This window comes from Triplophysa rosa, linkage group LG22 (assembly GCF_024868665.1).
Source record: "Triplophysa rosa linkage group LG22, Trosa_1v2, whole genome shotgun sequence".
NCBI classification, from domain to species: Eukaryota; Metazoa; Chordata; class Actinopteri; order Cypriniformes; family Nemacheilidae; genus Triplophysa; species Triplophysa rosa.
Window position 1 is genome coordinate 11,998,546 of NC_079911.1, and position 11,970 is coordinate 12,010,515.

At 43.2% G+C, this 11,970-nt stretch overlaps 1 protein-coding gene across 1 annotated transcript in view; it reads right to left on the reverse strand.

Moving 5' to 3' along the window:
* dchs1b (dachsous cadherin-related 1b) overlaps window positions 1-10,880 on the reverse strand; it is a 97,134-nt gene extending 86,254 nt beyond the window's left edge. Inside the window, exon 1 of the mRNA XM_057320308.1 lies at window positions 10,459-10,880. The gene's annotated coding sequence lies outside the window, so the exon portion shown is untranslated. The remainder of the gene's footprint in view (window positions 1-10,458) is intronic.
* Window positions 10,881-11,970: the final 1,090 nt, after the last annotated feature.

The following is an 11,970-nucleotide window of genomic DNA, read 5'->3' on the forward strand; positions in this document are numbered from 1 at the left end:
ATACTGCGTTGGCTGAAACTTCCAGCAAACCTCAGGAGTCCTCACACGTCTTTTTAGCTGTTGGTAAAATCTGTATTATCCAAACCTCAGTGTAATGATGGCAGATCATCACCGAGCTGTGGTCTTTATATGTAAGTGGATTAGAATTGCAATTTGTCCTTGTCAGTACTATTTTCAAGAAGCTCTCCTGTGACACGAAGGAGGAAAATAAATATTGAATCTGGACTTCAGTGTTGTTTCTTAAGAGGCCCTTCATATAAAACCAAGAGTTCAGTTTCCATATATTCCAAGGCTATTCAACAAGGCTCCCTCTAGTGGCAACAAAGATCAATAGCCAAATATATTTTTAAAGTAAGTAAATTAATACTGTTGACTTATCTTTAATGAGAAATATTAACATACTACAGACTGATGTTTATGTTCTGAACCTAGTTACAATTGTTGCATCTTCACTGAAATAGCCTCTGGGGTCTGTGTGTGTGTGCGTAAATGGTTGACATTTAAAATCAATTAACCTCCCAAATACAAAGTCGACCTGCAGGACTCCATGCTGTCATCTCTAATAAACTAAGGTCTTCACCAACATGTGAATGTGATACGATCCCAGCCTGTTTTGTGTAAAGGCGTACCCTAACACACAAATTACATGCTCAAGGGTCTCTAAGACAAAGACTGCAATGACCATCAGTCTTCTCACTGAACAGTCTGTATCCCGTGACTGCAGATCCGAATCACAGATCAGGAGTGACATTGATTTAAACAATGAACCAAAACATCGATTTAAACAATGAAAAAGACTAAGTTAAAAAGAAAAACAGATTTGCTTTGTTAATATTGTTAAAGGGGTGGTGCAGCGGTGTGTCATGCATTCTGACTTCTTTACAATGTTAAACGTGCGGTCTTCTCATGCTTAACATGGTCAACTTGTCAAAAAACGAGTTGGGTGCATTACGTAGTATTTCTGTGCTTGATACACTCCCCCAGCGATCGTACAGGTTTCGGAAAGTTTTTTTCAAACATATAAAACAAGGAGAGCAGGACAAGGAGCACGTGCAGACGTCACTTTCACTTGTGTGCAGGAGAGAAAGAGAGAGAGAGCATATGTTCGCGAAGTTCAGGTGTTTGTTTGTTCACTGCATTTTGGTGATGAATGTTATATAAACGGTGGATATAACGCTGGATTTGGAGATCGTTTGAAACTGATATATGGAGCCGTCCCAGCGCTAAAAGATGCCGGACATGAACCGCATGCGGTGAGTGAAACTGATGTCTGTGTTTTGTTGGCAATGGATGCTCACGTGCTTTAGTTCAGCCTACCCCTCCCCCCCGCACGCGCTGTATGCTTTCGGAAATAATTGTACAGCTGTATCTATCTTTTATAAATGTGATCAAACTAAATACTCTTCGAAGATACAAAGTATGCAATACTACGCTATAGGTACTCAAGATTAATATGAGATTGGCAGAAACCGCGTGTGTCAGGGCCGCTTTAAAAAACGCACCTCCGACCCCCTGCAGATGTTGGTGTGAAGTGTGATGGCCACAACGCTCATTCTAATGAATGTAGCAGAAATTGTGGGGCACCTGGGGGCCACTTCAAGCCAATATAAACAGATTCAGAGGCCCACAATGCATTGCCACGCTGCCTCAACAACGTCCTGTGCTTATATGTAACGGCTTATTAAAACACAAAGCATAAAAGGGCTCTCAAGGCAGAGCTGACGGTTTCTACATCAAGACTGAATAAACAGAGGCCAGACTGAGTGAATGACAGAGGCGTCTGCGGAAACCTGTGGGGGGGCTGGCTGTCATAATCACTACAAAAAAATTCAGGGGCACTTTGGACGATGTTGGACCACTAGAACTGAGGTTCTTCCTCATAATATTCAGATATTCACACATTCAAATAATTGTGGACCATTCGTGAACACTCGTGTTCATCACTATGAGACGAGGCAGAAACCATGGCATCACATACTTGGCTCACATTAAAAAAATCTTCTAGCGAAACCCATGCTTATGATGGGTCTAAAATGACCGAAAAACGTACGAACAGTTGCCACAATTTCCACAGGCTAAATGAGTACGGAATTCAGTCCCGCTCGGTTTTAAGTATTTAGACAACCACAAAGCCAGACCTCCTCTGGCTTTCTGCTTTTAGCCATCCAGCTGTCGTCGAGAGGCTGCAGTCGGTTGGTTGAACCTCCAAGGTGGCAAGCGGGTCTCAGTAAGAGATCCCGACTGATATGAACCTGGCGTAGATGTTGTTTTATGACAGTTGAGCTCTGCTGATCTGACACCTGCTTCTTTAATCTAAGCAAAGACGGATTACTTCTCTCTGGAGTGTTTGTTCAATGCTTCTAACGCTCACTTTCTAGTATGAATTCTTTATAGAAAAAAATGCAATTAAAAAAACATGATTTCACAATGTAAATGTGGGGGTATTTGCACTGGCATCGTACCGATGTTAAAAAAAAAGTTCCCAAAAATTCTGACATTATTTACTCACCCTTGAGCTGTTCCAAATATAATACGTATACATGTATTTGTTCTGATGAACACAGAGAAAGATATTTGGAAGAATGCTTGGCCACCATTGACTACGATAGTAAAATTGCTTAATAAATTTCTTAGTTCTGTTGAACACAAAAGAAGATATGTAGAAGAATGTGGAACGCAAACAGTTCTGGGGCACTTTCGACTAACATTGTAATTTTTCCTACTGTTGTAGTCAGTTTACATGCATTCTTTCATATATCTTTCTCTATTTTCATTTTTGGGTGAACTGTCCCTTTAACGTTTCATGATTCCACCAAGTTTGTGTAATTTAGCCTCAGAAACATGAGCAGCAGTTTACATTTTTTAAGGATTTCTTTTACAGAAATTTGATTTAGACTACAATTGCGAGTGTACACTTGCCAAAACTACGTTACGCTTGTAAGCCTCCAAAAAGGAAACATACTTTCATTACAAAGATATATTTTGCTCAGTTGTAAAGTTCTACAGATATGAGGTTCAATAAAATCCCTTATCTGCGTGCTCTACCGGTGACTCATTCACGTGGTAGCCCGTGCATGCTTTTGTTTTGGTTATCTGAAGCGCTTTTAAATAATGACGGAGATTACACTTCTGTGGGCAATTACTACTAATTTCTTCAGCGTGTTAAGACCCTCAGCGCACTTTAGCAAAACAAGTTAAGACGTTATGAGCGAATTCAAGTTAAACATCTCATTGTGAGCGATTGTACATTGCTTTTAGTTCATGGGAGGTTTAACAGCCCCAGTGCATTATTCAGGAAAAAGATGAAACCCTCAGCTAACACTGTAAACTAGGGGTGAAGAAAGATCATATAAGCAAAACAACTTCCATCATAGGCGAGTGAATGAAAATGTTTGTTCTCCAGTTGTGGTCTCACCGATACATCAAATGACGCAGTCCAGAGGAAACAAATTTAATATAGTTTTTCCGGACATTTCTGTCCACACTGGCACATGCTGCTTTGCTTTTTATGGTCTCTCTGTGGCACAGGTTTAATAGGATATGAGGTTTCCCAAAAAAGTAGCAGAAGAGTTTGTAACGGTTGCAAAACAGCAATGAAGCAAAGACCCAAATTTTCAGTCTAAAACATAAAACAAGTCCAGAGAAAGCGAAGCTTGGGCTACAGCAGTGACCCAACAAGTTCAGGTAAGATATTTCTCAATAGTACTGTAGACAGTCGTCTTGTACCTTCTTTACTCTTAGGAAAACCTCTTATCTTTACAGTAATGCCTTTAAACAGACCTTTAAAAAAATGCTACTTGCAGTCCATTGAAGCTACACATTTATTTTCCTGGGAGTCGTACCCGTGACCTTGACATTGCTAATGCGGTGCTCTACCAGCTGAGTTACAGGAAAGCTCTTGAGGCAGATTGGACCATCTCAGATGTCCGCAGACCAATTCACACCCACCAACTAAAGACAAAACATAGTGTTATTAACCAAAACACTGTTGCTAAAACTCCAATGTCTTTAAATTCTTCCCACTCCAAGATACGGATGTGAGCCAAATTATTGTAACACTACTAAAATAAACTTTGATTCCCACGGTTTTCCTCTTCCTGTATAATTTGCCAGGTTCAAATTTAAGAATGTAATCACATTTAGAAAGGGGATGTTTTTCTTTTGCCTATACATGCACTGGTATCTAACTGTGTGCATTATGACGCGGAAAGTTAGCTTCTGTGAATATCTGAAACAGCCTGTGGTCTCTCTGTTATGATCAGGGTTGGTGTACAGCAAGCTTTTTCTCGAAGGAATGGGATGTAGCAGGAAAAGGGAGATGTGAGAGAGACAAGTTCTCTGAATTATTAATAAGCAGTGACGCACTGGTTAACAAACGTTGAACACGGAGAAGTTACATCTCAGGTTCCCACGTCTCCTCGTTACAGCATAGCGGCCTGCTATACAAACTAAACTGTGTTTATATGCTTCAAATGGTTTAGAAAAGTGTAAATATGTTTTAGGGTAAAACAACTACAACACTACAACAAGTATATGTGACCCTGGACCACAAAACCATCAAAAGGGTCAATTTTTTTAAATTGAGATTTATACATGAATGAATAAGCTTTCCAATGATGTATGGTTTGTTAGGATAGGAATATATTTGGCCGAGATACAACTATTTGAAAATCTGGAATCTGAGGGTGCAAAAAATCAAAATATTGAGAAAATCACCTTCCAAGTTGTCCATCAGAGGCACTCTAGCAGGCAGTTGCTAAGAAGAAACTGTTTTGTTTTAAACTCTGTGGGCTTACCGCTGTAATGACGTTGTGGAGAGTAGATGAACCTGAAAAAGGAAATTCGGAACTATACATAGATACTAAACTTGAGTGGGTTATTCCCAAAGAGCGTGCATCAGCGAGTGAAATTTGAAGCTGTGTTTCCGACCATTTTTGTTCGCAATTTTGCTGCATCTACTCACAAAAATAAAGTTTTGATATATTTACAATAGGAATTTACAAAATATCCTCATGGAACATGATCTTTACTTAATATCCTAATGATTTTTGGCATAAAAGAAAAATCGATCATTTTGACCTACTGTATACAATGTATTGATGGCTTGGCTATTGCTACAAATATACCTGTGCTTATGACTGGTTTTGTGGTCCAGGGTCACATATTCGTTTGCTAAAATATACAGATGCTCATCTTAATTAGTATAACAGAAAGGTCTATACCCAAAGCAACCCTCCACTAGTGAGTAGTACCTTGCTCTTAGGCAAAAGGAACTGTGCTTCAGTAGAATTTTACACTGCCTTGTACAAACTCAGACCTTATCTACAAACATGCGTGTTTCCAGACCATTTGACAGTGCCCATGCTTGAGAACGATTATCATTACCAGCCCAAAAAACAGTGCCACCACGCTGAAAGTTACGCTAGAGAAATGACTAAGAGCTGTCAAGAGCTGTTTGATAAAGAGGCAACAGTGAACACTCAACCTGAATGAAGCTCTCAATGACTTAATGACATCATCGAGTGAATAAGCAGCTCAGGTAAGAGTCAATGCTCTTGTCTTCCGTATCCAATGATTGCTCTCTCTCAGATTGCTTGTTTCAGTAGGCTTGTTTATTTTCCACACACATTTTTGTTCACCCAGTAATTAAGCTGAGCCTGGGTAATAAATATCATAATATTCAGCACAATGTAGGATTTTACCTAAATAAAAGGCCTTATCAGGAACCTAAGTCCAAAAGAACAGGTCTGCAAGAGCACCCTTAATGAATGGAAAAAAGAAAACTTTATAACAGCCTGGCTTGGACCAGACAGCCAAGAGTCCATTCCAAAATCTAACAATAGAGACAGTTAAGTAAACTAATTAGAACAGAATGTTTGGCAGACATAAAGTGTTTGAAAAAAACATTTATTTAACCCTATGTATCTTGAACTGCATGCAGATCTAGAAGAATAAAAAAATAGAAAATAGAAAAAATATCTTACAGCCTATTACTGTCAGGAACTGGCAGAAAGAACCCAAGCGCAGGCAGGATAAATAATAGTACGAAGACTAACTGACATTAAACTGAATAAACACTTGAAAAAACTCAACTAAACTAAACACTTACTAAACAGACAAGGAAGCAGCAGACGGGAACAAGAACGGGCAAAGACGGTTGACGCTGGACGAAATAACAAGACTAACTGGAAGGCACATAGCACACACATCGAACGAACACAGTACAATCCAACAGCACAAGACAAAGAAACATGAGGGTATAAATAGGGAGAGACAAACGAGGGATAACGACACGGGGCAGGTGAGGGACATTAAACACTAGGGAAAGATAACGAGGAAACGAGAGGAATGGGGCCAATGACAAGACACTGGAGAGAACGTATATTATGTCAAACGGACAATAATATGTTTCTCTCCACACATAACCAAAGACTTTGCCATGGCTCTGCTACAGGACCAAGAAAAACATGACTAAGGAGCAGAGCCATGACAGAAGCCCCCCTTTAATGAGCACCTCCAGGTGCTCACCAAGGGGTAGACGGACAGACAAGGCAGCGAGACAAAGACAAAAACCAGACAAACATGGTGAACATGACAAGGGGTAGACAGGACAACAAGACTACAGGATTGGGGTGGGATAACAAGAACAACAAACATGGGAGGGGGGGTGGGGCAAAACAAGAGTTCACGGGGGGAAAACCAAAAGGGTTGGGGGAACAGTCCCAGTCCCCGGCTGCGCTCGAGGGCGCTGAGTCCTGGGGGACTTAGGAGGAGTCCGCCTGGGGGGGACAGTCTTTGCCCTGGGAGTCTCCCGGGACCGCTGGACTGGGCTACGGGACCGGCTGGAAGGCCGGCTGGACCGGGCTTGACGCCGGCTGGAAGGCCGGCTGGACAGGGCTTGACGCCGGCTGGAAGGCCGGCTGGACAGGGCTTGACGCCGGCTGGAAGGCCGGCTGGACAGGGCTTGACGCCGGCTGGAAGGCCGGCTGGACAGGCTTGACGCCGGCTGGAAGGCCGGCTGGACAGGGCTTGACGCCGGCTGGAAGGCCGGCTGGACAGGGCTTGACGCCGGCTGGAAGGCCGGCTGGACAGGCTTGACGCCGGCTGGAAGGCCGGCTGGATCAGCCGGACTGGACGCCGGCTGGATCACCGGACTGGACGCCGGCTGGATCACCGGACTGGACGCCGGCTGGATCACCGGACTGGACGCCGGCTGGACACCGGACTGGACGCCGGCTGGACCACCGGACTGGACGCCGGCTGGACACCGGACTGGACGCCGGCTGGACACCGGACTGGACGCCGGCTGGCACCGGACGGACGCCGGCTGGACACCGGACTGGACGCCGGCTGGACACCGGCCTGGACGCGATGCACGGACTGGACGCCGGCTGCACCGGACTGGACGCCGGCTGTAGGCTGGATGCCGGCTGCACCGGCTGGGTTGGAGTCCGCGCCCCCCTCCGCTGCCTCTTCTTCGTCAACCGAACCGCAGGGCCTGTGGTCGGCTGCGAGGCAGCAGTGGAGGGCGTGGCTAGCTCCGCACCGGAGGAGTCTGTAGACACCTCCCCGGACGCCCTCCTTCCTCGCTTGCCACGGAGGGTCGTGGACGGTTGAGATGGATCGGCGGAGCTGGAGGTGGGCGGAGCTGAGTTCCCCAAGGTCACGGTGGCCAGGACGAGGTCTTCCGGGACAGTAGCCAGCGGAGAGGATACCCAGGATGGCGTAGGCCCACTACCACATGGTTCGTCCCGGTTGACCACGTACCTGAGCATGTCACCAAAGTACAGGGGACTCAGCATCCTCATCTCGCTGGGCTTGAGGGGTTCGGTGAGACAGCTGTTAAAAATTACGGTAAGATCCTTCTCACCGAACCCAGTCTCTGCCGCCGCATCCAGGAAGGTACGGGCAAACTCCCGTACCCCCCAATCTCCCTGGCGAAGCCCGAACAATAACCGGGTCTGGCGGGCTCGCAGGGAACTGTCCATACCTGCTGGGTTCGTAGATGGCTGTTGGATTCTGTCAGGAACTGGCAGAAAGAACCCAAGCGCAGGCAGGCAGTGACGGGGTTAACAAACAAACAGTTTATTTAAATAATAAAAATACAAAACAAAGACCCACGTGGGGGAACATAACAAAACATAGCAACAAGGACAGGGACTAACTAGACTAGAAATAATAACACTTGACATAACCACAATAAACTAAACTAACTACAGAACAGTAACTCACCCACATGACACAAACAGAACACAACAGAACAATGAACCAGCACGAGACAGAAGACACAAGGGCATTATAAAGGGGATAAATCAAGAGGGGACAGGTGCAGGACATGAACTAATTAACAAACAATAACGAGACGAAAGGGCGGGAACAGAGACGCCACACCGGAGAGTGGAAGACCATCAGGGACAAAACGTCACTCTCCACATAAAACAAGAGGTTCTATCATGGTTCTGCCACTAGGTCAAGAGAAGCAAGACAAGGTGGGGCAGAACCATGACAATTACATTGTACATTCAATCATGTGCATCACATAAAAAGTTAACAAACAAAAAAAGTGCTTTGTTAAAAACTGTACTCAGTACTACTGTACTACTATATAGCTTCAATTAAGAGCACAAGGAAACAGAGACTTGAGATCTCACGTCATATCTAGACAGGGAAATCACTCAGTAAGTGTGCTATTTCTCTGCTTCCGACTTCTGCGTTTGCAGGAAGCAGATTAATTTTGGTTTTCCCTAGACCGACAAAGAGTTCAGACTACTGAACAACCTCACGCCATCTCGGAGCTTTAGTTTAAAAACGGTTGCAATGACATTTCTCCGGCTGGAACGCACATTCGTATTAAATAGCGATCATAACATAGACGTGCTGTCATCTTCGCCCAGATATGATCATCAAGCACTGTGTGTGAGAGAGCGTTTCAAATCCCCCTCCTACTGAAACACACAACCTATTCTCTTGGATTTTTCTAATTAAATCAAACAGCCCCTCACCCCCCTCTCCAGCAATGCCTCTGATCGGTTTCCAAGTGTTGATGGGCATAACTATGAACCCCACTCCCCTCACTGGGCATGTCTTTCTTTTACTGCCTTATAACGCGTCTCACACCGAGGCTGCATGTGTGCCCTGAGCTCCAGACATATAAGCCATGCTCTGATGTCGTTTTTGTAAAGGACAGTCATTGGATTTACATTCAGAGTGTAAAAACATCATATAAAACACATCCTCTTTCAACTACCCTCTAACCACAACCCCAGTCCTGTCATTTCCACCACACTGTTACTTATTTCTTTCACACATGACTGAGTCAACTGCTCTTTTCTCTTTCAACTACAATTTCGTACTTAATTACAGCCTTTGTACTTTGAATGATGGACTGTAATAATGGGTATCCCGCGATGCAGTGAGGTGCGTCGGTTACACGTTGCATGCGGACACGTACTATACGCATCGGGCTGTAGCCGCAGTCGCCGATGAAAGAGAATAAAAATATGGTAATCGGGGAAAAACTCAAGCATATGTGTCTTGTTAAAAAATGAGAGTGGTTTTCAAAGTGCACGCCTCGCCGCTTAAGAACAAACCGATATACGCTTTTCCATTAACCGACGGTTCGGTTTACGTGCGAGGAGTAAAGTGACAGTCCCACTCCCTGCTTCGCACAAACGTGGCTTTCAGTTAAGCGTCCCTTACGCACGCCTGAGAGCGCGTCGATCACAATGCATCTCTGCGCGCGGACACAAATGTGGATGCGCAGTTGTGAATGAAATGTTACTCGAAATCATCTCACTTTAAAGGAAAGATTTATGCATTTGGCACAACGCTTTTTTACACAAAGCGCATTCGCACAAAGAATGCATTCCAGTGCATTCAAGTCGTTCAACGTACATTTTATAAGCAGTTATAAGCAAATTCTTCATTCTCAGATTTCCCTTAAACACCTGCTAAGGCTCACCTGGGCAAAACATTAATTTACGATTCATTCGTCAACAAAACACGTAATAACTAGGCAGTGTACTGATTTGTATTGATTTAATCGTTTTTCCAGAGGCGAGAGAACTTGTTTCGTGGTTTCCAAAACAAATCAATCTCAGTCTATTTAAGAAAGAGCCTCCCCACTTAACAAAACAGTGTCGCGCTAACGGATACTGATCAATACTACGCTTCTTTAACCAAAATGACTTGAAATACATGCAGATGAACAGTACTTTAAATTTAATCAGACTTTGAAATCTAAGGAAATGAATGAAACTGCTCATGAACACTTGGACGCACAAAGACGCGCTTGGTTTTGCTTACACATAAACGGGAGTACGGCGATCAATAACCCACATGTCGCTAAATCGTGCAGTAACCAAAATGCTCTCGATTTAGATGTCAAGCTATCTGTTAAACAGATTAGACTGTTTTGAGGTTTAGTACAACATAAACAACATATAACGACTGACTTACATTCATCTGAACGCGCTCCGCCGCTGTCTGTGCGCATCCGTTGTTCACTCAAATCCAATTTGTATGCAGATGTATCCAATCTGCTCCCAACAGTAAGAGATCCAAAAACGCTTGTTTAAGATAACAGAATAAGCATTAAATCCATAGGAAACGATCTTAAAATCTCATCCCCCTTGGTTGCTTAGACCCTTGAGTTCACCGGTAGATAATAGCCTATATTCCCTTCGGCTACTATTGCGCACGTCAGGTGTGAGCGAGCTCGTAATTCACTATACCATGCGCAACGGAATCAGTATCTTTAAGATCTTCTCTGTGCCTTACTAGTAACGCGCATCTCTGTATAACGGTCAGCCCTCAGCATCCAATTCTGCATGGACTGGGCGCTCTGCGGACACACCGCACCTCCACGAATGAAACCAGACACCCAGATAAGGCCCGGCCTCTCCTTATTTGGGTTGCTAATATATTCGACACGTGGGGAGCGGTACAAAAGGGGGCAGAGAAAAAAGAGAGGAGGACGGAGAAAAGACTAGATTTCTTCCTGTAGACTGTAGTGCCACCATGCTCCACCTTGAAGAAGTGGTTTTTAGACAAAGAGCCAGATTCAGTATTTTTGCTTGCGTAGTTTGATTCCGTTATAGACAGTATAAGTACACTCGATTTTATCCGTTTATAAGAAAATACACATTCCTTAGAAAAATGAACACTATTTATCATAGAAAAGGTGTGTTTTTGGAAGTCTGATTAACATTTCTATTAGCATAGTTTCAACACAAATCTGGTAAACTATGTTCTTTGTTGTGAGTTTAAAGTATATTTGTGGGGTTACTATGGTTTTACTAAAAAAAACTAGTTAGACCATGGTTAATTTTTTAAAGCTTAGACTAAATAGGTCTATATTATAAAAGGTCTATAAAATAATGATATTAAACTGAAATTAAAAAAAAAACATAAATATTTAGAATATTTCTTTCAAACAAATTCAAATACAACGGAGAGGAAGTCCAAATTTTCAGTTTCGAGGTTTTGCGTCACTCTTTTCTTTAGCATACAGTGTTGTTAGTGGGAAAATTCATTTATTGCGAAGAATCATTTTTGTCTTCTTTCATAAAAACATCCACAAATATTTCTGTTCCACAAAAGGTTCATTATAGTGGAAAAATGTCTTCTAGACTATTAAAAGAAATGGTTCTTTTAAGAACCTTTGACTGAATAGTTCTTTGGATAAACAAAACTGGTTTTATGGCATCGCTGCAGAGCGTTTTGTTGCACCTTTATTTTTAAGAGTATATTTAATAAAATAATCATTGCTGATTATTTGCCTTCTGTAAAAAAAACATACGATTACCATGCTTTTCAGGACATTTTGTAGGCATGGAGGTGTGGGCATACACCCCACGGACCGCTGGAGTCTACAGCACCAGGAGAATCGGTGTGACAGGAAGGTCATTTATCAACCTGGCTTTCAGGTCAACCCCCTCCGTCTGCATCCAAGCGTTAAGTGGGGAAAAG